We start from the raw sequence: 25538 nt of genomic DNA on the forward strand, positions 1-25538 counted from the left end.
GGGATGTGGTTGCTCTCTTGGCCTTGATCTCAAGCTGGTGGGAGGATACCCTAAGTTGGCCAATGGCTACCCACCTCTCATGTGGCATGTATGCATGTAGGTATCTAGGTCTCCCAATGAAGCCATCCATGTAGTCTTCATGAAGTGGTCTCTATAGTAAGACATCTTTGGGGGGAAAGGGATGCTCGGGTAATAGCCATGTGTGCTCTATGTAGAATTAGTAGAGATTCTATCGCATGACGAAGTTCCTCTCTGTGTGGGAGAGGTGTATAAAGGCGGAGTCAGGATCATATCGAAAGGGGAGGAGATGGTCCATGTCAATCACATATCTTGTAAGCCAGTGCTCGACCTATGCATACCATGAAGCCTTCTCTCTTGCTTGAGCTAGTTGCCTAGAGACCTCGAACACCTTCCTAGTAGTCTTTCCGAATGCATGTCACATAGTCTATGTATGAATGAAGCCCATGGTTTGAAAGAGGACCTCCATCATCATGGGGGGTGCAGCAAACTCAGCTCTAATAATGTCACGTGGTATTGATGGTTTGTTGTGGATCATCTGTGAGAGAATTATGATTCGTGGTCTCTTGATCTGTGTCCAAAGGTAGGTAGCCAAGCTAGGGGTCCAAATAGGTGCAGAATACATCATGGTTGGTGTGACCAGTGTGTCAAATAGCCATCTTTGTGTGTGAGGCTCTTGGAAGTGTGCTTGGTGGCATCGTCTCTTCATTGTGGCCAGTGCTATGTATCCTCATGTGAGTTGGTGTTTGGTTGCCTTTGGCTGCCTGAAAATAGAGTTAAGCTCACTCAAATGTATAGACATGGTCGTACCTTCGTTCATATGAAGATCCATCAATTTTCTCAACCAATAAACCTTAATTGCTGCACTTTTCTAAGCATATAACTTCTCAAGTCTTTGCCACATATCATAGGTAGATTTCAATTTCTCTATGTTGAAGAGCAAGGTATCTAACACTGAAAGTTCTATGGTAGAGCGTACAAGCTCATGCAACTCATCCCACTCATCTAGATCCATGGTTGCTGGTTTTACCCCTTTTGTCTTTATGGGCTTTATCTTTGTCTTTTGCATCAAGACATTATAGCACTGCTTCTGCTATATAGCAAAGTTGTGTGCACATTGAAGCTTCTTAATGTGCAAAAGATTGCTGCTATTATTGCTGCCAGCCGTGGTTTACAGCTCAAAAGGTGACTCAAAAGTCAACAAACGTGAACCCAAATGTCACACAAATGACCAAGCTACAAAGCAAGTACCAACCGGCAATGAAAAAACAAGCAATTGTAGAAACTTCACATCTTCAAATCAATTTTTAGAGGCATAAAATGTGTGCTACAGCACACCACAAGCAATTGCAGCCATGCCACGAGCTAGTACATCAATTTCACGATAACTCTCCAAATTTTAGCTGCAATTTCTGCTCCAAATGCATCCACAGGCACAAAATTGACTCGCATGGTCAAAAGCCTCAAAATTTTTGTGCTTGAACTGTTGAAATTACATCAAACATAACTCCCAAGAAGATTGCACGAGCCAATTTTGCCGAAATTTCACAAATTTTGCTAAGGCCCCAAATTTGTGGAGGGTCCAATGTACTCAATTGGCATAGAAATTGTGCAAGTACATACCAAGACCAAATTTGACCCAAAATTTGAATATTTTGCAAGAGTCCCAAATCGTGGAGGGTCCAATGTGTCAAGATTTCAAGAAATTATACCTATCCCATTGCAATTACCACAATTACATGAAAAGCCTCAACTTCTGAGACTCGAGAGTGCGCAAATTCAAGAAAGTTTACTCAGCTGAGTTAAATCTTCAAGCATACTGCAAAAGCCCTAATTTGTGGGAGTAAATGCATGCCCAATCTTCAGATTTGTCAAATTGTGCTTGTAGACGCATGATAGCTTACATACTTTAACCAAGGACAAATCCCTTCTATAAAAAAACGTGATTTCCTTTAAAAAAAAGAAAAGTTGAGTGTCAACGGGTTGACGGTTGCACATGACCTATGCTTACCTAGCTTGATTGCTCCATAGCCTTTGTGGAACTGCACCGTAGCTTGCGCAGAACTGCCTCGTAACATGTACAACACCTGTGTCGACCTCTTGCTTGACTATCTACTTGCACACGATCTACATTGGCTATGGCTGACACAAGGATTGTTACCTGCCTGCCTTGTAACTTGTGACTTGTTGTGACTTGCGCCTGTGCAAGCTTGAATTAGATCGACAAATTGCTGTTGGCATGGCTTGGACTGGGCTTTAGGATGGCCTTTGGCTTTGATACTAGTTTGTAGTGGTGGGTGTGTAGTGGAGATGCGATGTTCAACAATTGCAATGGCACACACACACACACACACACACACACACACACACACACACACACACACATATATATATATATATATATAAATATATATATATATATATAGAGAGAGAGAGAGAGAGAGAGAGAGAGAGAGAGAGAGAGAGAGAGAGAGAGAGAGAGAGAGAGAGAGAGAGAGAGAGAGAGAGAGAGAGAGAGAGAGAGAGAGAGAGAGAGAGAGAGAGAGAGAGAGAGATTTCCTCGGGAGGACTTACTTCCTTGGCATATGGCAATTTGCTCTGCGTCTTTACCATGACTTTTTGTAATCCTTTTGTCGTTTACTGCTTTAGAGAGAGAGAGAGAGAGAGAGAGAGAGAGAGAGAGAGAGAGAGAGGTTTTACACATGATGGCTTAGAGCCATCGTGTATCTTGTAATCATGTAAACTTGTACCCTTTTTTCGTAATCAATACAATTATCTTTTACGAAGAGAGAGAGAGAGAGAGAGAGAGAGAGAGAGAGAGAGAGAGAGAGAGAGAGAGAGAGAGAGATTTTACACATGATGGCCTAGAGCCATCGTATATCTTGTAATCATGTAAACTTGTACCTTTTTTTCGTAATTAGTATAATTATCTTTTACGGAGAGAGAGAGAGAGAGAGAGAGAGAGAGAGAGAGAGAGAGAGAGAGAGAGAGAGAGAGAGAGAGAGAGAGAGAGAGATTAACGTTATCTAAGGCCAATGTGGCCTATGAGACAAAATACAGAGTACATCCATCTCTAATGTCATCTCATTAGTAATGTAAAGATAACATTGCAAATAAATGGGTGGCCTATCAAACAATATTGAAAATAACTATACAATGGGACTATACTAGGGTTGAACCATCTAATAGAACCATGTACAAAAGTGTGGTGGAGACTATGGGTTGTAGCTAATCTCAAGATTTGCACATGATCTCAGCTATGAAGATCTGCACATGATCTCAGCTATGATGCGATCCCTAGTTGCTTCACTGATATGCCTGGTGGTGAGTCTTTGATGTCTCGTGATAATGGCTCTAATCCGGTTGTGGTGTGGCCTCCTCGGACGTGCTCTTGGTAGACGGGGTCATCGTGCTCGAGGAAGAGAAATTGATCTATCTAATGTGACTCCACGGTGTGGCCTGTAAGGTGTTTGGCGGGGTGGCTCTGTCTCTGCTAGGCTGGTAGTGTTAGTAGGGTTGGCTTTGTAGAATAAGTTTATCATTGCTCTCTATGTGTATCCCTCTGGGTGAGCTGATGTGATGAGGACATGTATTTTTCAAACCTCACTTAATATGTGGATTAATTTTTAATCACATGATTAAGTAAATGTTGCACATGTGAGGTGCAACTGGGGTGAAAGTAAATTTATGAGCCCGGGACCCGAAGAAATCACAGGATGTCAAAGGAAAAAGTTGCTGTAAGTTATGGTGCACGTGTACTTGGTGGCATGTGGTGCCAGTTGGGTCTAAGTTATCCATTTGGCCATAAGTATCAGTTGTGGTGACACTAGAGAAGTGGCGTTTAATGGTACCTAATGCCAATCTGATGCTCAAAGATGGCACAGAGATGCTCGGGAATGGAAGTTACCTAGCCAATTTAATTATTGGCCAGTCAGTTTGTTTTTCAGGGTACCAAAATAATTATTAGATTAATTTTTAGTATTTAAAGATTGAAAATTAATATTTAATTATGAAAAATGCTAGAAAACCATTTGGGAGGGCTGTCACTTGTCAAAAATGCCCATGTAAGATTGAAAAACGTCTTTAGAGACTGGAGAGAAGCATTTCTATAAATTCAGCGTGCAAGAGAGAGGGAGAGGATGTTGCTGGTCTAATTTGCAGCCATTGGAGGACCTTCTGAGGTTGCCAAGGGCAGGAGAAGACCAATCAACAGCAGAAGGCAACATCTACAAACTGTTGAGATAGAGGAGCAGATGTAAATGATTGATTTTCTTCAGTTCTTTGCATCTACAATTTGTTGTGCCAGGGTAACGGCTGCATTTGACTGATTTTCAGTCATTCTTCGCGAGAAAACTCTGAATTTTCTCTCTCTACAGCTTTCCCTCTCATCTCCCAGCCATTTCACTGCCTTGTTGTGAAGATCTCAGCATTTGGACTCTTAGAGGCTGAGAAATTTCAGATTTCTCTATTGTAAACCCTAATATGCAGCAGAAATTAGGGTTTAGTAGTAGTCTTGAGAATTGTGCCAGAAATTGGAAGCTCCAAGTCTTGGGTGGAACAGGGCTGAAGCTGGTTTTAGGCTATTCAAGTGGAGGCACCAGCAAATATTGAATTTGGGGCATTTTTCATTTTCATCAAAGCGGGTGAATGCCAATTGATTGTTTGAATCAAGGGGCAGTTCGGATTAAAGACTTGCTAGTGATTCATCACAGCAAGCGGAGTTGGAATTTCAAAAGGGATTGGGAGAATCCCATTGTGAATCAACTTATTCTTCAATAAAGCTAAAGAAATACCGAAAGGCGCCTTAATTTTGGGGCCATTCGGGTGTGCATTGCCCAAGATCAGTAGGTATATTTGTATTTTCAGATTTGAATTAATTGTTTGTTGCTGTAATTTAGTTGTAATCAGGGATTTACCACCCATCCATGGAAGGAAGGTTGGTTTCATGGTTCGGCCATGAAAGAGCAATATGTTGCTGATTCGGACTTTGCTAATGTTTATGATCAGTTTTGCAATGGCCAAAGGCATGGACACTTTGTGTAAGAGATAGATTTTTGATGATGCATAGATAACTGTGTCACAAAGCAGTTAAGGCCTAGAGTTATCACTGAAAGTCATACTTCTCTGTATGCAAGACACAGAGGTATTGATGCCACAGTCAAGGTAGTGGAGCATTTCTTCTATTGGTGAGCTCTGAGGCATGAGCCAAGGCAATGGACTTTATTTTTGAGCTTCATAAGACACCTACAAGGAATGATGGGATATAAACCATCATTTGCAAGTTTAGCAAACAAGCCCATTTCATTTCGGTGAGGAAGAAAATGAAGGGTGACCATAAGGCATGATTGTTTTTGCAGCACATCTTTGAGTATCATGGTATGTCAGAGTTGATCATTAGTGATAGAGACCCTCAGATGACCAGTTTATTTTGAAAGGGCTTGTTTGAGAATATGGGTACCATGCTGAAATTCTCATCATTCTTCCATCCGCAGATAGATGGTTAGTGGGAGTAGTATTTGCCCTTGGTTGAGTTTACCTACAAGAACATAGTGCATAGTTCTACGGGCAAAGCTCCATTTGAGGTGGTTGAGGGTGGCAAGAAGGTGCCACCTATCCTGCAAATTAAGGATAAGATCTTTGAGGCTGATCATTATGTGGAAAACTTGGATGTAGCCTATGCAAAGATAAAATATGCACTTTAGAGATCGTAAGGAAAGCAAGAGAGGGCAGCTGATCGACATAGACGTGCTTTGCAATTTGCAGAGGGTGATTATGTATTGCTGCGTTTTGAAAAGGCAAGGCTGAAAAAGATGAAAGGAAGAGAAAGATTTTATCTGAAGTTGAGTTATGAGTTACTATGAGGCCTTCCAAGTGTTGGAGAAGATCAGCCATGTGGGATATCGGCTGAAATTACCTCCACATTGGTGGATATATAATGTCTTTCATGTTAGTTTGTTGAGGTCTTTTCATGGTGATGTGCTTGAGAATATGTTTGCTGAAATTCAGCAGGAGGTTGAGGAGCTAGATGAAATTATGGTATGTGAGCAGATTTTAACACATAAGAAAAGAAATGCCAAAGGTAAAGTTTCCAGGAGATACTTGGTGAAATGTGAGAATTATTCAGCAATGGATGCCAAATGGATGGAAGAGGATAACTTTGCAGACTATCCTCAGTTCTTGCAGCTTTACCTAGATGCCTTTCAGTTAGAGCCGACTTTAGTTCGGGCTCCGTTAGGTTCAACAGAGCAAGGGTTTGGAGTATTGCCTGATGCTCAAGGGGGAGGTAGCACTTTCCCTCCTCCAGTTATGGACAGCTCTCGTATATAGTGGATTTGGGATGTATTTAGCATGCTTCCCAGGTACTGCACTGACAGTGTGTTTGCCATGAGATCACTACTTAGTGTACTAGTCACTGTGAGATATATGCAAATGAGTATGAGTTTCACCTGGGCATTGAAACTATAGTTTTGTATCGGCTTATGATCAATTTAGCATGAATTTTGCTTGAATTTTGAGACAAAAATTTTGATTAGTTTTAGCTCAGTTTTTGATTAGCTTGAGAAGCATTTATGGTCACTTTTTGGATCAATTGTACATCAATTTTTGCACTGATTGCTGGTCAGTTTTTGCAATGTGTTTGTGATCAGTTTAGAGTCACATTTGTAGCAGTTTGTGATCAGTTCTCAGATCAGCAAGTGATCAGTTTATGATCAGATTATTCTCAATTTTCAATGGTTTACATCTAGTTACATGGATAACAACATATGTTATGATGCCATTGATGTTTTAGCCATGGTTTATGCTTGGTTATGCTATGCTATGGTTTGGTTTTGCCAGATGAGTTGAGCTCATGAGAAATAGACATCTCATATGACAATCTTGCAATGTTTTTGAAATTCTTTGAGTCTTATGCTATGCTATGTTGGTTGGTAGTTTTTAGCGTATGTTGGGCATAGGAATGGTTGAACAGCAGTGCGCAATGTTGTGTTGACTAGGATACTCTATGGAAATTCCAGTGTAGTACTTTGCTTTTGATACATTTGGGCAGTGCAATCGAGGACGATTGCAAGGATTTCAAGGGGAAGGGTTGTCATAAGGACATGTATTTTTGAAACCTCACCTAGCATGTGGATTAATTTTTAATCACATGATTAAATAAATGTTACATATGTGAGGTGCAACTCGGGTTGAAGTAAATTTATGAGCCCGGGACTCCAAGAAATCACAGGATGTCAAAGACAAAAGTTGCTGTAAGTTATGTCCCATAGGTACTTGGTGGTATGTGGTGCCAGTTGTTGGGCTAGGTCATCCATTTGGCGTTTAATCATGTGATGGTCAAAGATGGCACAGAGACACTCGGGAATGGAAGTTGCCCAGCCAATTTAATTATTGGCCAGTCAGATTGTTTTTCAGGGTACCAAAATAATTATTAGATTAATTTTCAGTATTTAAAGACTGGAAATTAATATTTAATTATAAAAATGTTGAAAAACCATTTGGGAAGGCTGCCACTTGTCAAAAATGCCCATGCAAGACTAAGAAACGTCTTTAGAGGCTGGAGAGAAGCATTTCTATAAATTCAGCCTGAAAGAGAGAGGGAGAGGACACTGCTGGTCTGATTTGCAGCCATTGGAGAACCTTCTGAGGTTGCCAAGGGCAGGAGAAGACCAATCAACAGCAGGAGGCAGCATCTACAGGCTGTTGAGACAGGCCAGCAGCTGTAAATGATTGATTTTCTTCAATTCTTTGCATCTACAAGTTGTTGTGCCAGGGTAGCGGCTGCATTTGGACTGATTTTCAGTCATTCTTCGCGGCAAAACTCTGAATTTTCTCTCTCTACAGCTTTCCCTCTCATCTCCCAGCCATTTCACAGCCTTGTTGTGAGGATCTCAGCATTTGGACCCTTGGAGGCTGAGAAATTTCAGATTTTTTTGCTGTAAACCCTATTATGCAGCAGAAATTATGGTTCAGTAGCAGCCTCGAGAATCGTGCCAAAAATTGGAAGCTCCAAGACTTGGATTGAACAGGGCTGAAGCTGTTTTTAGGCTATTCAAGTGGAAGCACCAGCAAATAGTTGAATTTGGGGCATTTTCCATGTCCATCAAAGCGGGTGAAGGCCAATTGATTGCTTGAATCAAGGGGCAAATTGGATTAAAGACTTGCTAGTGATTCATCACAGCAAGGGGAGTTGGAATACTGAAAGGGGTTGGGAGAATCCCATTGTGAATCAACTTATTCTTCAAAAAAGCTAAAGAAATACCGAAAGGGGCGCTAATTTTGGGGCCAATCGGGTGTGCATTGTCCAAGATCAGTAGGTAAATTTGTATTTTCAGATTTGCATTTGTTTGTTGCTGTAATTTAGTTGTAATCAGGGATTTACTACCCATCCATGGAAGGAAGGCTGGTCTCTACTGGCCTCCTGTCTTGCAATAATACAGTTCGGCGCCTCTTGAGCTCCAGGAGAAAAAGACCTAGGCATCTCTGGTCCTCGTACTCCATGACACGACGAAGGGGTCCAAATCCATCACAAAAGAGATAGTGGTACTGTCCTCGTATGTTATATTATACTGTGCATATGCATATGTTGTGCTCCTCCATCTCAGCTCTCAAGCATAAAGCTCGCAAGTCCTATCCTCTGCTAGGGTATTTGTCCATCTGACTTGCCTATCTGAAGCCTATGTGAGGATGTGTGAATCTGTCGAATAGCAACCCATACACTATGGGAGAGATGGGTGTCCATATATGTTGGCTCAATAGTGAAACCATCATTAGAGAGACAAGAAATGAGTCCTGTAGAACTCCATCCTCGATTCTAGAGGGAGTGGTGGATGGATCCATGTCCTTGCTGTCTCAATCCTCAAGATATCAGCTTCGATCACTTAGTTTAACTCTGATCGGCTGAGAGAAAGTGTAGGGCAGTCAAGGCTATAATCCAAAGGTGGAAGACGAAACCATGTAGGCTAATCCAAATAGCCATCTATGAAAACCAACAGTTCTTCTCGCCTCCTGCTGCTAGTTGTTTAGATGAGGTTAGTGCCAATCTATAGTATCATCGTGGAAGTTCCCATAGTCTGTTGCAAAAGGGGATTGCCTCGAAGAGTGTCTTTGTAACTATAGGTATTGCTTCTAGCTCTGCTCTGACAATGGAAAGTGGGGTGAAGGGCTTAGTCCTAATCATGCGTGCTATCATCATGATCAATGGCCTTTCCATGCAATCCCAACCATCATAATAATCCCTCTCTACTCCAATCTGATCAGTGAGTGGGCTAAGACGCTTGTGGTACAAGCTGCAATCCCATACCTCTGCTCCATATAGTAATGTAGGTGTGACTAGGGTGTCAAAGAGCCAGAGTTTGGTGCGGGGCTCCTGGAACTTTATGTGAGCACATTGACTCTCGAGTGCCCCTAGTGGTGTGTATCCACGTGCTGGACATGCCTCTAAAGCCCCTCTCAACGAAAAACGTGGGCCAAAGAAGGTGACTCCCAAATAGACATATTCCCTTACATGCTCTAGTATGTCTCCCCCAAATGTGAACTGGTACATATATCTAGTCACCCATGCTGCTGAAGTATTAAAAACCATGGTTTTGGTCTTTCCAAGGTTCATTGTGAGGTCTTTATCTCTACAGAAGATGTGCAAATCATCTAGATGACACTACAATCCCTTCGGTGAATCTGAAATGAGAACAATATCATCTGCATATAGTAATATCGGTATCAGCACCGTTGCCAAGCTGGCTCGAGTTCCTCCTCCTCAGTCTATGTAATCAGACACTTTATCTATGTATAGCCCAAACATCCTTGTTTTACTGCTATGGTACTGTCAATCCTCTGTGAAAATGGAGATCCTTGTTTAATGCCTATGGTACTATCAATCCTCTCTGATAGCCCCACATGTGCTCGTACATGACCTGTGATTGCCTCATATAATGCATAGACACCCCATCAAATACCCTCTGGTACTCCAATGTCCTGCAATATCTGTATGATGCGTGTACGAGGCAATGTATCAAAAGCTTTGTGAAAGTCTACAAAGCAACAATAGATCCTCTTGTCTCGGGCTCAACCCTGCTCAACAATGGCTCTAAGTGTGAGAATATTGTCCAGCGTGTTATATCCTCGTCTGGAACCTGCCTGTCCTTGTGCTCTCTTGCCTTGCATTTCAGCCCACGCATTGAGTTCATGCTCGAATATAGATCCATAAATCTTGGCCAAAGTATGGCCGATCATGATAGTCCTGTAGTTGCTAGGAATCAGGGGATCACCACTTTTAAATAGCGGAATTATAGTATTGTTTGCCCAACTCATAGGGAAACCTTCACATACTGCTCTATTGAACATATGTGCTAATATGTCACAAGCATGTGAGAAATGTTCTGCTACTAGTCCATCCTCATCCTGTGCCCTCCCATTTTGTAATCTATAAATTGCATCCCTAACCATTTTCCATGTGAAGAAAGAGCATTGTGTTGGCCTACAAGCTTGTGGGGGCTACATAGGTGGCAGTCCTGGCAGGTTATACAGCTGTCTCCCATAGTCAAGTCAAGCATCTGGTGATGTAATCTGTATGGGGGGGTGTCTTTCATGAAGCATCTTTCATGCGCTCTTGCTATACCATCCCAAAAATAGCTGATATATCTTTGCTTGTGCTTTTGCTAAGTAGTCTCATTTCTTCTTCCGCACAAGGGGTTTGAAGAATGCCTTTGCTTAGCAATGTGTCTGAGTCCCTAGCTCCATTTCTCTCTGTAAGCGAGCTCGGGTGACTCTACACTCATTATCATACCAGCTATTTTGGGGAGCAGTAGATCATGTGGGTCTACACCGGGGCAAGGTGTGTGGGAATGCATACATGGCTGATCCATGTATGGCCTCTCCTCAATCCCTTGTACATTCTTCCAACGATCTACTCAAGTCCAATGTATATAAACTAGTCTGCAGAGAATCACTGTAGATGTGTGAGGTGTCTTTTGTAAAGTAGTATTTGGGATGTTTAGGGAGGCATGGTGTTTCATGTTTCATATGCACACAAGAGAGTATGAATGTCAAAATAGCATGATCTATTGCTATGTCAATTGGTCTCTTAGATATCTTAAAGTTTTGGATGACTGGTATCAATGCTGGTGAGCCTTTCAAGTAGTCGACAGTACTTGCCCCTCTGCGATTCGGACATGTCAAATTGTCAAATCCTAGCCATTGTGGCAGACCATTAAAGATGGCTAGTCTATGTGCACTTCCCAAAGTCAATAGGTATGTCCCATAGGTACTCACTTCTTTATCTTGGGCTCTCCTATGTAGGCCTATTTCATCTATGTCGATCTCTTTGATCATGGCATTATCATGCATATAAAAGTCACTCTATCTATCTCTAGTGTGTGCATTGAAATCTCCTACTAATAATATGTCCCCAATGCTAGTATATCTCATGATATCCTCATAAAGTACATCTAAGGGAGATCCATCTCGTGTGGCATAGATAGAATTTGGAGGAGGAAAGTAGCATATTGCGATGAATATATCCCGTGGTCTTCTTGCATGTATCCTAATGCATAAATATCGTGCATTATCATCTCTTTTCATTACTTTCACTATCCCTTTGAGGTCTTCCCGATATAGTATGGCCATACTTCAAGAACCCCTAGTGCTTCCTGGTTTTCTAGTTGCTGGACGAAATGCACTTTCCCATCTATATCCCTACACATCTAGTAGTTGGCTACCATTACATTGGTGTGTTTCTGCGTACATTGCTATATCTATGTCTCGGAAGCTATCTTCAAAGTAACTAGCATCTAAGGGTAGGGCTCCATTACAATTCCATATTGACATCTGAAGTGTCTCATAGGCCTCCTACTGTCATGAAGTCCTTTTGTCAGTGATGATGACTCCTCCATCCCTATAAACAGTCCACTTCCCTCTTTGCGAGCCTCCAATACCTTGGGCATGTGTTCTCTGCGATGCACTATTTGTGCTGGGGTAAGGTCCTCATCCAAATAAGTCTTCTCATCCTTGAGGGCTCTCCTCTTGGAGAGGAAGGCCTTTTTTTCTCTATGTCCGGAAAGCAAAGAATTAGAGCCTTGGACTTAGAGTCCTCTTTCCCCACTTTCCAAGCATTGACGACATGTACGTCTGAAGCCCCAATTTTGTTAGCAAGTGTCTTGGCATCTTCCTGTGGGCTGCTCTTCTCCTCCCATCCTACTACCCATACATGTAAAACCCTAGCCTATCTCCTAGCCTATTCTTCCAAGGTAGCATTCATTACTTCAGTCTTGTTCACTGATGTTCTCTTATTCTTTTTTACTACCTCAATCCATGGGTTGGCTTCTTCTATATGCTTCTGTGTTGTCTTTGCCACTTGTGCCCATGAGTGAACCTCCCTTTCACATGCCTTCAAAGCCTCTTTCTCTTTTTGTAGTTCTTCTTGCACGTTCATTTCTTTTTTTATTAAATGTATTCAATTCTTCCCCCAGTTCTAAGATTTCAGATTTGTAGGCATCTAGCACTTTCAGCATTCCAGTTTCAGTGTGTGTATTTCGGACATCATTTGTGCCTATAAGTCATTCTTAATCTTTATCTGCATGACTTGCATTTCTGCCCTCTGATTTACTATCAGTTTGGCTTTGACCTGCTCTTGTATTTCTTTCTCCAATTCTTGTCTCATAATTCGTAGTTCAGAGCAAATCTTGAGATGAATTTCTTCGTCTTTTTTTTCATTCGTGGTGCGTGAGGTCTTTCAATGCTTGTCAGATGTTGGGGAGGCGGTTCAATCACGGACGCTACGGCCATACGTCTTGTACCGTGTGTTCTTACAAGGGGTGTTGAACATTGCTTCCATGGACCGTTGTGTTAGTTCTTCATTAGATTCGTCTCCCAAATATTCATTTACCACGGTTTGATGCTTGCATTTGTCAACATTATCCATCTCTCACACATTGTGTGCAAAGCCCCTCAGCTTGTACTTTGTACTGTCAAATCGGAGCAATTTTTGTGATTCTTGCAAATTTCCAGGGTTTCCCTAACCCCTCACTAAATTTTTGCAAGCCCAGTAATCTTTTACGAGCCCAAACGCCTTCACACTGTTTACAGTCACTGCAGAAATACAAATTGCAGCCCCATTCAGTGCATTACTGCATACTCCAGGACACGATCAAAATCAAAGTCAATGCATCATTGCCTAGTCCACAAGCCAGTGCATCAATACATTCACCCAGGTTTGCATTCATGTCATTCTGAGTACATTCGTGTCATATCAATCTAACTACATCTGCAATCTCAGTACATAGGCATTTGGGTCTGTGTTAGTACATTGCTGTGTTAGTACATTACTGCATGCAGTACGCCTGCGTCAATGCATTCAATGCTTCTCTACATCACTATAGTGCTATTGACAGGTGTGCCTCACGCCAGAGAGGTGTCTGCCTCACGACAGGTTTGCCTCATGCTAGAGGGATACTGCCTCATGACAGTTCTTGCATCACAACAGGTCCCTCTCGACAAGTTTGACACTAGGACAGGTCTAACATCACGCCAGATATGTCGCGTTAGGTCCTCACGACACGTGTGACATCATGCCAACTCCATCACGAGAGAGAGAGAGAGAGAGAGAGAGAGAGAGAGAGAGAGAGAGAGAGAGAGAGAGAGAGAGAGAGAGAGAGAGAGAGAGTCTCGATTTTCCAGTCCCTCTTCCTCTCTGTTACTGCACTTGGTCGGCTCTTGGAAAGTGGTGCTCCAAAAGGCCCGTTGGCATCCAGTGGGGGACCGCTTGCATACTAACTCCTTTCAGCTGGAGTTGTTGGCAGTATCGAGATTACTTTCATGGGAAGACAAACATCAGCTCAGACCGAGATTTAACTGCATCGCCCGTTTAGGCGTGACTTCGATTGCGGATGCTACCCTTGCCACTCGGAATGTCCTCGCATAAGGCCCGTTGGCATCCAGTGGGGGACCGCTTGCATACTAACTCCTTTCAGCTGGAGTTGTTGGTAGTATCAAGATTACTTTCATTGGAAGACAAACATCAGCTCAGACGGAGATTTAACCGCATGGCCCGTTTAGGCGTGACTTCGATTGCGGATGCTACCCTTGCCACTCGGAATGTCCTCGCATCGTTTTGGACTGCTGGGAGACTTTTTAGAATCCCGCGCAGATACCGTGGTTTATGGGAACAGCTTTTGTCAGAGCTTCAGGGTAGGCAACCCTTTCCTGCCTTGGCTGTGGATCATCCTTGGCAGGACTGGGACCTTCCAGGCCGGTTAAGTCTGGAAAAGGCCTATACTAATCAGGTGTATCATCTTCTCATTCAAGATCATCAATGGCTGGGTGTGAAAGCTAATATTATTTGGGGACTGCGGAAATCATGGTCATGGTGGAAGGCAACTGTGATGGAGGGCTGGTTGAATAAGACACCTTTCAAATGCAAGGTCTTTCTTTGGCGGGTAATGATTGGTGGTCTTCCTCTTGCCTCGGCCCTTTCCAAGCGTAGAATCTCCAATGGAAATTGTTTCTTCTGTACCACTACTGTGGAATCGGCCCGATATCGATTTCTTTCTTGCCCGCTCGCCAAGAATATCTGGTCACTCTTGTCGCAAGTCTGGCGCGCAGTGGTGGGGTCCGACCTTACTCCTTTCGATTGGGTTTTTGTGCGCCCAAAGTATCCCACACCACCACAGTTACATATGAAGATCTTATTTCACTTTTTCAGATACTGGGGATGCTTGCACATTTGGACGATGTGCAATGCTTTTCTCTTTGATTCGGCCTCTAATGTACCGAGACACATTGCGCGGCTTAAAGGGCTCTTGCATTGGCAGATAGATCTCATTCGGCACTCGGACTTGCTCCCTCGGGAGGATATGCTTCCCTGGCATATGGCAATTGCCTCTGGGTCGTTGCCATGATTGGTGTAATCTTTTTCGTGGATTAGTATTGGGATTTTCCACACGTTGGCCTAGGGCCCTCGTGTCTTTTGTAATCATGTAATCATGTAATCGTGTACCTTTTTTCGTAATTAATACAATTGCCTTTTACGAAAAAAAAGAGAGAGAGAGAGGGATGCAGGATGTGTGGGTACAACAAGTTGTATCTCTTTTAGGTTTTTGTCATAGTTATATGCAAAGTACAAGTGCTAAGGGTGTGTTCATACCCAAGCATGCATAAAAGGCATGGTGGCCTTTATTCCCAACATCGGGAGGGGGGGTGGGGGTGGGGGGGGCGGGGGAGGGACTAGCTATATATAGCCAAATCCCTAAAAAACTGGCCAAATTGCTCCTGTAGGGTCCATAAATGCTGGCTGATCAGCATTTAATGGTGATAATTGAAGAGAAAATGCTAGAAAAAGTAGGGGTAATTCTTGAGAAATCCCTGATTACAATGACAATGTTCAACATGTGTAGGTAAATTGTGGAAAGTAGTAACTAACCTAGGAATGCACATAGGAAGTGGAAAAATAAAGAAAAAGCACATAACTGCTAGAGCTCTTATGTCTCCGTCAGACTTTGACAGGAGCTCAGAACTAGAAGATGTCAGACATAGATAACTAATATAGGCAAGCTAACACATGGGTCACTACATCATTAACAACTGCTGGAGGTTGTATTGTAACAGGAGGCTTCTCTTGAAAGATCACGTTGCGTACCTTAATCACCTACTGGGGTCTCATATGCATCTTATCGTCATGGAAGATAACATTGTGGTTGTTGATAACCTACACCACTATTTCTTCTTGTTTGCTCCTCCTCTAGAAGCAAACTCACTAATTGAAGAAAAGTAATCGGCTATGGGGTAATCCTCATGGTGAGGTTTAGGGCCATATGAAAGGCCAAGTATGAAGGAGGTATTGAGTTCAATGTAGTAGATATTAGCTGTGCATTTGAGTAGTATCTATCGATATTCATAAGTTGCTCTTGCAAGTCTTGAATTTTGTTCAAGTGATCCTGCAAAGAATCACCCTCATCCATCTTTAGTGTCTCAAGCTCTTTTTTTTAGAAAGAGATGCCGGTCTCATTGTTATTAGCAAACATCTGCTCCAAAGTTAGCCAAGCCTCTCGTGAAGAAGTTGCAGACCGAATGTGAGGGATGATGGACCTCTGAATTGCGAATGTAGTCAGTGACAAAGCTTGTGCATCCCGTGTATCCCATGCTTTTTGAGTTGTTAATCTTTGGAAAAGTGGTTGAAGTGGAGCAAGCTGAACAGGCTGAGGTGCCCGTTGGCCACGTCCTCCTAGAGGAGTAGTAGGAGCCACAACTCCGGGTCTAACTTCTTCTCCGCTGATATAGTCCCATATATTTTTTGCAACCAATACATTCTTCATCATGAAGGACCAAAGTGAGTAGTTGTTACCATCCAATTTGTCCTCCTTGGATACATAGGTAAATACATCCCCTCCTTGATGTGCCATGATAATCAATACCAAAGGAAGCAAAAGAGCAATGTCCAAGTTGGACTAACTTGGAAATCTCCAAAATCTCCGGAAATTACAGCAAATAGCTTGCTGCAATTAGTACATTGAGGTACACTTTGTCAAAACTGTCTGTAATGCACGCAGTCCAAGGTGCATTCAATGCTCAGCAATACTGTATGAGCAAAAACCCCAAAATTTCTTGCCCCAAAATTGTCAAAAGCAGTCTATTACTGATTGAGACTGTAGTACATTTGCCAATGTCTTCACAAAGCCCGAAAGCCCCAAAGTTCTTGACTTATTTGCCAAGAAATTTGCATCAATCGTGTCCCAAACACGTATTTAGATTTCTTTGCTTGCCCGAGTAGAATCCTCTTTCCCAGAGATGAATTAGGAGTAGAAAAAAGGAATTTTTGTTTGTTTAAACAAATCTCAGTGATGACTAGTCGAGTTGGTGGCCACAGGCATAGACTGAAGGGCATGGCGGCGTAGGCGCAGGCGGTGCTGCAAGCGGGTGCAGCACAGGGTGTGCCGGCACAAGGCAAGGCGTGGCAAACATAGCATAAGGTGTGGCAGGTGCAATGCTGGGCATAGGGCGCAAGAGACAGGCCAAGGGGCGGCGCACTGCAGGTACATGCAGGGTGGTGGGCTGGCTGATTGACGAGTGCTGCTCATGGCGTTTCTCTATGGAGGGCGCAGTTGCCACCATGCTAGGAGTTGATGGACCTTTTGTGCAAAGGGAGGATTGGAACAGTTTGGGCGCTTGTGTGGCAGCCTTTTAGGTTTGAAGATGGAGTTGTCTATTGGATTGAGTGTTGAGAAGATGGAGCTCTGATACCAAATGTGAGATTAGGAGAGGATTGAAGCTCAATAGAGAGTACAGTAGATAGTGTGGAGAGTGAAGCACGAAACCCAATGCAATAGACTGAAAATGTAAGATGAAAGTACAAGGTAGAACCCTTAAACCTTAGGGTTGTAAGAGGGTCTTCACACCCGAAAGTGTGTGCAATATGATAAGTGCCCGTAAATGTGTAACATAGGCACATACGAAAGAAGAAAATAAGTTTGGGGGAAAAAACCTCTCGTACCAAGAGTAAAAAGTGCCCCACTATCCTACTGATCACCAACACTCATTTGTGAGGATAGGTGTGAGTGAAACCCAACAACATGTGCCCAAGGTGATGATGCTAGAAAGATACATGTGGTACGTAGCAACATCCAATTGTCCAACTGAAATAAGACTTTTCATCAAAGTTGGGATATGGCATACATGATGAAGCACAAATAGAGCACGAGTACCGAACTGTAGTCTAACATCATCTATGGCAGTGAAATCCAATGCATTGTCGTCCCCCAGTCGAAGAGAATCTATAATTGCACACGGTAGCTGTGAAACCAATGGTGATACAAGGTAACATGAAAGGAAGCCCTCCAATCAAGAAGCCAACATTGAGAGTAAGCAGATGGTGCATTGGCCAACTGAGTAGTTTCAAGAGACGAAACTACAAGAATATAATAATCAGAACTCTATTGCAATGCATTTATCTCCTCTATCTTCATATTGGAATTGGATACAATATCAATGGACTTGGCATTTTCTGGTACTTTTCCCTTGCCTTTCTCATTGTCCATTTTATGGCACTGTAGCGTAATATGACCTTACTGCCTACAATGATGACATGTGAAAGAGGACTTACGTTCGTGGGACTTATTGCAAGATTGTCCGTGAGACTAACAAACAAGCTTCTTTAACTAGTATAACTGAGAGGTAGGCCTCTACTAGTCATAAAGATAGCAAATGCTTTTTCATAATACATAAGCACCACCCTCAGTGTCAATGACATTGAAATACATGTGCTTTGATAATGATAGAATGATAGGGACTTCCATAGCTCATCAAGTTCTTCCCAATCCTGTGCGACATAAAGCTTGGGGTTTATGCCCTCTAACTTCAATGGCTTAACTTGCATCTTTCGCACCAAGAATTGCCATATTTGTGTCTTTCAATATTGGAAGTTATTGCCGTCAAGCTTTTCAATTTCAAAAATAACACTATAGGCCGATAAACCTGCTATAATGATGCAAAATGGAAGGAACAAATGAGGTATAGCTGTCCACAAATTGCAATCAAAAGAGTCAAAACAAACTGTTTGCTTTTCAAAAGAATGTTAAAAACTATAATTATAGCTATGCTAAATAAAGACAGTAGTGTATGTCAATCCAACTGAGGGCAAATAGCTAAAAAAGAAAACTCCCAGTGCTAGGGATATCTAGGTAGCAACGGTGATATAAAGAATGCAACTAGCAGTGAATGAGCATGGACCACGAGCACCAAAGATAGTGACGAACTCAAAGTGTCTAGTAAACCATATATCCCATAAGCATATACATCATGCATGTGGAACATCTCAAGAGCAACCATAGAGATTTGCCAAATGCAAAACTGACCAAGCAAAGAGCAATGACGCCCAGTATATAACCAATATGCATGTATACATCACTAATAAACTATTGACAGAGGTCAGTGCCGGTGTCCAAAGTATATAGAATCTAATTAGCCTAGTGAAAGTAACTGCATGCAATAGCATTCAAGAAAGCATATACTTGAATTGAGAGTCCCACTATTTCAAAGAACCAAATTGTGCCAAGTACAAGCGTCTCCCATTGGAAGCAAATCTGAAATGCAAAGTGAGCAAGCAAAGCTAAAGAGATATAGATCAAAGTATTTGGGAAGCCCAATACATCCGGGGGCATAAGTGTCCAATGAAGCTTTAACAGCTGTGAGTCAATCAGCATAGAAGCTCAAAGCAACTGACCAAAGCCTAAGTGTATCAAATGTAGCTCAAATCCAGGTGCCAAAGTATGTCATAAGCATATCGGGGTGTATACATCAATGCTAGACATCACCGTGTACATGTAGTATACCCTAAACACTAGTAGGCACAAGAGGCATGAACATTCTCAGTAAAGTTTACTGTCCAGACTGTTACAGCAGTGAATACCCTATCAAAATTGAGCCGAGCAAGCTCAAAACACCTCAAGAAGCACTTCGGGCAACAATACATGAGCATATGAGTACCAATAGAAGCATAAATGAACTGTATACAGCAGGTATGCTGTTTATAACAGCAATGACACATGTTGGGGAGTTCCAGAATGATGTCCAAGAGCAAGTACCAATACCCAGGATGTTGCCAATGAATGCCAAAAGTGCTGGAGACCTCAAGCGAGAGCTGTAGAAGACTATAGACAGCCAAGGGCAGAGAGCTGAAAATCTGGCGGTTGCTGATAACTTTGCTGCTTTTGCTGGCTGCTACTGAGCCTCAAGCAAGGCTCAATGAACCCCTTTGAACTTGTGGAACAAGCCAAGACTAGTGGAAACAAGCCAAGAGAAGGAAATGATCAATGCATACATTGGGAAGCAACAACAATGGCTGCCATGAAACCTTGAGATGAAGCTTTGAATCTAGGGTGAAGCCAATGAATATGAAGATCCTCGAATGCCCGCTCTAATATCAATTGAAAGGTGAGCGGAAGGTGAAAGTACGAGTGGAAGTAAGAAGAGAGCAAGAGCTATGGAGGTTCAAGCAAGAAAAGAGAGATTGGTGTGTGGGAACTCGAACAGTCACAATGTGTGACCTACCTTCTCTTATTCTATTTGTCACTAAAAGGATAAAGAATAAAGTGATGGTGATTGGTGCCCACCACCTACAGTGTATAGGTGTGTGGGTCTATATACAATAAATGAAGGGGGCTAGGCACATGCTACCTTTAAACCCCAACAAAAGCACAAGGCACAAACACTAATACAATGAATAGTGAGAGAAGAATAGAGGAACTAAAAGAGTGAATGACGAATGGGTAATGAAATCCATATCTCAAAGCATGAGAACGATCATTATAAACCACATGTGGACGGACATATGTGATGACCATCATTGCTACAAGTATCTCTCTCTCTAGGTCATATGGTTTAATACTATTAATGGTGGAGGATTGCTAATATATAGAGCATGGAGGGCCTTCAGACAAAAACAAGATGGCAAACGTGCACCTTATAATGGGCAATTTGCATAGTTGTAAGTTATGGCACATATGTCAAAATATTGTTTTTAACTTGATTATTTCGGAAGTAAATGATAGAATACATGTTTGAAGATAAATAAGAATGCCAGTTAGGGTATAAGATAAGTACAAGAGGTAACAAGCCTAAAACTCTATGCCATATGTCTATGTGCAATATGTGCTAGAACTAGATATAAATACGATTTAGTGTAGGGTATAGGCCTTAGGATAAGGGATGTAGAGAGAGGCCTAAGATAAGCTATCACTATCATCAATGTCATTTGCATCAAAGTGCTCCTCTCCTCTATGCTTCCACACCAATTCAGCAAGCACTTACCATTCTCATCTTCCTCTCTTGGATCTTGATTCTTGAATGGACTTGTGATTTATCATTCTCGAATCTCACCTCCCATCCCCTCTTTCCCGCACCCTATCAAAGCATTTGCCATTCTCAAATCTCATCTTCCATCCCCTCTATTCCGCACCCTATCAAAGCATTTATGCCAACCCTCGGGCCTCTTGAGTCTCCCTCCCTTTCAACTTTCGAGACTAAAGTTTCAAGAGTTGAGACTCAAGCATCCTAGGATGAACACTCCAGGAGCAGTTCCACACCGCAATGGGAGTACCTCTAGATTGTATCCAGTCTAGATATCATTTTGTACCCACTCAATTTAGTTCAACATAGCATAAACGTTAGCTTCATTGGGACTTTTGAAATCTCCCAGACATTTTGTATGCAACGTTTTGGTCTCATAGGCCAACTTGGCCTGTTGTAGACGTTAATATAACTCTCTCTCTCTCTCTCTCTCTCTCTCTCTCTCTCTCGGGCCTCTTTATCTCGGCACCATGACTTGTGAGAAGTACGAGGCTTTAAATTTGCATGTGATCCATGTGGAGAGGGACACAAAGAAGTCCAACTCCCACCATTGGACATGCAAGTATTGCGGGAAGCGCTATACAAGTGGTGCAACTCGGCTTCTCCAACATGTTTCCAAGACAAGGGGGCAAGTTGCTCCATGGAGGGAGATCCCTCAAAACATTGCGGAGGAGATTCTCGCCAAGATGAGAGGGGGATCCACAAGAGGAGGAGAAAGTGGCTTGTCGGCATCAACTCCTATGTCTACTAATGAGGAAGCATGTTTCACTTTCTTTCATTATGATAATATCATGATTCATAATTGAGATTTGATTTATGCATAACTATCTATCTCCCTATTCTAATAATTAATTTCTCTCTAGTATCTATAATCTATCTCCATTCTCTCTTTTCCCTCGGGCCGCAAGGCCCCTAACCCGCGGGCCCCATGTCTCTTCATTCTTGAATCTTAAAAGTTCAAAGTTGAAAGTTGAAAGTTGAAAGGCTTAAGTTTTAACTCTCTCTAGACTCTTTCTCTCTCTAACCTTTAATTTCCAAGTATTGTTAGTAATAAGTATGCTTACGTGTAATTTGTAAATTGTGGTTGTAGGTGGGTCCCTCAAATGTGATGCAAGTTGTTACCGATAATGCATCGATTTTGTCGGCGCATGGGCCATTTGCTTGAGGCCGAGTTTCCTATGATTATGTGGACTCCATATGCAAGTCATTGTTTAGACTTGCTCATGGAGGTCATTGGGAAGCTCAAGTGGGTAAGAGAATGGTATGTAAAGCTACATCAATTGTCACATTCTTCACGGTAAAGGTAAAGGTGCTTGCGATGTATCGTAAGCATAGCGCACTAGAGTTGAAGAAGCCTTCTTCAACTCGCTTTGCTTACATGTGGTTATTGTTGGAGCGCCTTTATGAGGTGCGGTTAGACAGTGGTGTCCACTCTATGGAATGAGTGGGATAAGCATGAGATAGAGGAGGCCAAAGCCATGCAACGCTCGTGAAGTTTTGGCAAAAAGTCAGTGCCGTTGTCATTGTCTTGACTCTCTATTATAGGGTGTTACGTATGAGTGATTGCAAGGGGTCCACCATAGGTCTTCTCATTCACTTCTTTAAAGCGGCATTGGCGGAGGCACGTGCTTGTACAGTGATCATAGAGACACAACGTGCACATGTTTTAGAGATAGTAGAGAGGAGATGGGTGTGGATGCATAAGCCCATCCATGATTTTGCCGCATTGGTATATCCAGCCTACAAGTCACCGGTGGTTATGGATGATAGAGAGTTTTGTTTGGACCAGCTTGCTTATTTGACTCGTGTGGTTCCTGTGGATGATCACAATGCAGTGCTGGAGGAGCTAGGATGCTATGCAAATGAGAGAGGGCATGTGGCTTTTAGTTCTCCCACTTGTTGGAGGAGAGAGTCACTTGTGAAGTCTTTACTTTGGTGGAAAAACTGTGGATACGCACTGGAGACCCTTCAGCCCTTAGCCATGAGGATCCTTGCCCAGGATTGCTCTTCGCGTGCATGTGAGAGAAAGTGGAGTGCCTACTCTCTCATTCACACAAAGATTTGCAATCGGCTTAGCATACGATAGTTAGAGCGGCTAGTTTATTGCCGCACTAACTTACGCATGATGAGGGCTATGATAAGCATGGGTAGTTCGAAGTAGGTAAAGTTTAAACACTTAACCATAACATTTAAAATTTGTTGTTTTAACTTTTAAACTCTGAACTTTGAAGTTTATACTTTACAATTTAGACTTCAACATTTACAATGATCAATCTTACATGCATCACTGCATTGTGTAGGTGAATGTTGATACATTCAAGTTGACGGGTGATACTCTTCCGAGTACATAAGGAGGTGGATGAGGAGGAGGAGATGATTTTTGCATAGCTCTATAGAGAGCTGATGGTAGTAGATAATTGTGACACTCGCAGTCAGCGTGCTCATGGGCGAGGAGTTCGAGTAGGTGGTAGTAGGGGCATGGTCATTCGACGGCCTCCATCATCAAGGAGGGGTGGTTCAAGTGGCTTGCAGACATATGTAAGACGGAGCTCTAGTAGCTCATATCTTGTGTCTCATGATGGCATTCTCCCCTTGCCCACACAGCCGCCACCCAGGGAGCCATCATTTGATGATGATGTTAATCTCATCAGTGAGGATGAGTAGGAGTGTGTCTCATCATCAGATGCCGAGGAGTCATCTTCAGACTCTCCTGATGAGCACTCAGATGGTTTTGATGATGATGATGATGATAGTGATGCCTCATCATAGATTCATATGATATAGGTCTCTTTTTTTTTTGTGTATAAGATATACTAGACTGTAGTTGTATCGCATGTTTTGCGTAGCCCATGCGACCGCGATGATCACCCTTATGTATTCATCCAATTCTGTAATGAAATGGCTATTCTCACTTTAAACATGTACTCTATGATCCATCATTAATGATTTATGGTTTTTATTATTTAAAAATCATATTAATTTTTTTTGTACTAATATTGTACCGTACGTTATAAAATCATAAGGTACCATTTAGTATCGTATTTTATTGTAATGTACTGTATCGTACCTTTCGTACCTGACAACTATGCTCGTAGGCTTATCCTCATTGATGAGCTTTCCATCGTCATCAAATGACAATTCTTTAGGCGATGGGATATTATCATGAGTTATGAGATTAGGTTACTAGAGCCCCACCTCACATATGTAGGTATACTACTTTTTGTTGGTATCGAAGGGCACTGAATGATTAAGCTTTTGCTGCCACTTACTGACATGCCTCGCCCATGTCCAAATTAATTGTGAGTGCCGTGAGTGATGGCTGCCATGAGCTTGCTATAGAGCTCTAGTAAAATGGTCTCCTTCCTCTTCAAGCTCCTAATGAATATCACAATGAAAGTTTCACTTCAGCTTGAAACTAACGATTTTCACGTGTACATTAAGGTTCAAAATTTTAGAATTGCCATAGAGAAACATCCTTGACACATGCACATTGCAAACATGAAGGTGAAAAGTGAACTTGGGTTTGGATGTGTGATTGTGTTTTAGTTGTGTTTGTACATTTTGTGTTTTCTCAGTGCAAACCCTACCACCACTTCACACGGTATCAGAGTTGGTGCTTTTCTAAATAGTATGCTACCGTTATTGTGGAGAACTTGGTTATTGTGAGATTCACAGCGACACATAACCAATTGACAATATCTGAGATATCTTGTTGGAATTCCAAATGTCTTTTCAGGCTTCTCCATCACTGTAGACCATGGGGAGGTATTATGGACACAACAAGGAAGACAACGCAGCTTCACTTATTTCTTCTTCTTGTTTAGATATAGGGCTCATTGTTGGATATTTCACTTACGCCTCACTTAACGCCTACGCTCACATAGGAGTATCGGTGATCAGTAGGATATTGGGGAACTTTTTACTTTTGGTAGAAGAGGTTTTTTCACCTAGACTTATGGTATTATTTCGTATGTGCTTATGACACACTTACGGGCACTTATCGTGTTTGGGTGTGAACATCCCCTACAACCCTAAGATTTAAGGGTTGTACCTTGTACTTTCAGTTTACACTCTCTGAGTCTATTGCATCGGGTATCGTGCTTGACTCTCACACTGTCTATTGGTTTTCTATGTTGAGCTTCGATCCTGTTCTCTCTCACATTTGGTATCAGAGCAGCAGTGGCTCTGCTAAGCTCAAGCTCTGTTCAGCTTAGCTTCGCGGTTCTCCTCAGCTCAACTTTGCCACACGACTTATAGCAATCACTAGCGTTCTGCTCGTCAGCTCTCCAGTTTGTAGCCTGCTCAAGCCACGTCAGTCCTTAGTCTGTAGCCGCCACGTCAGCCGTTAGCTGCTACACACCTAGTTAGTACCTGCCAATAGTGCATTACATGCAGTTTTGGCAGAGTGCACCTCTGTACACTAATTGCAGAAAGTTATTTCCTGCAAATTTTGGAAATTTTCAGATTTCCAGTGTGGTTCTACTTCGACATTACTCTTTTTCTTTTTCTTGGTAATTGATAATCATAGCAAATGAGGGAGGAGATGTCTTCACCTATGTATCCAAAGAGGACAGATTGGATGGAAATAACTATTCACTTTAGTCCTCATAATGAAGAATGTACTTGTGGCAAAAAATCTTTGGGATTATGTCAGTGGAGAAGAGCTCGATTTGGAGTTGTGGCTCTAG

At 42.3% G+C, this 25538-nt stretch overlaps 1 protein-coding gene across 4 annotated transcripts in view; it reads left to right on the forward strand.

Moving 5' to 3' along the window:
- The window catches only part of FIP37 (FKBP12 interacting protein 37), a 206356-nt gene that overhangs the window by 168454 nt on the left and 12364 nt on the right, over nucleotides 1–25538 (forward strand). The gene's annotated exons all lie outside the window — the stretch shown is intronic.

This window comes from Lygodium microphyllum, chromosome 2 (assembly GCF_053477565.2).
Source record: "Lygodium microphyllum isolate KBCC chromosome 2, Lygodium_microphyllum_v1.1.10, whole genome shotgun sequence".
Classification (NCBI taxonomy): Eukaryota; Viridiplantae; Streptophyta; class Polypodiopsida; order Schizaeales; family Lygodiaceae; genus Lygodium; species Lygodium microphyllum.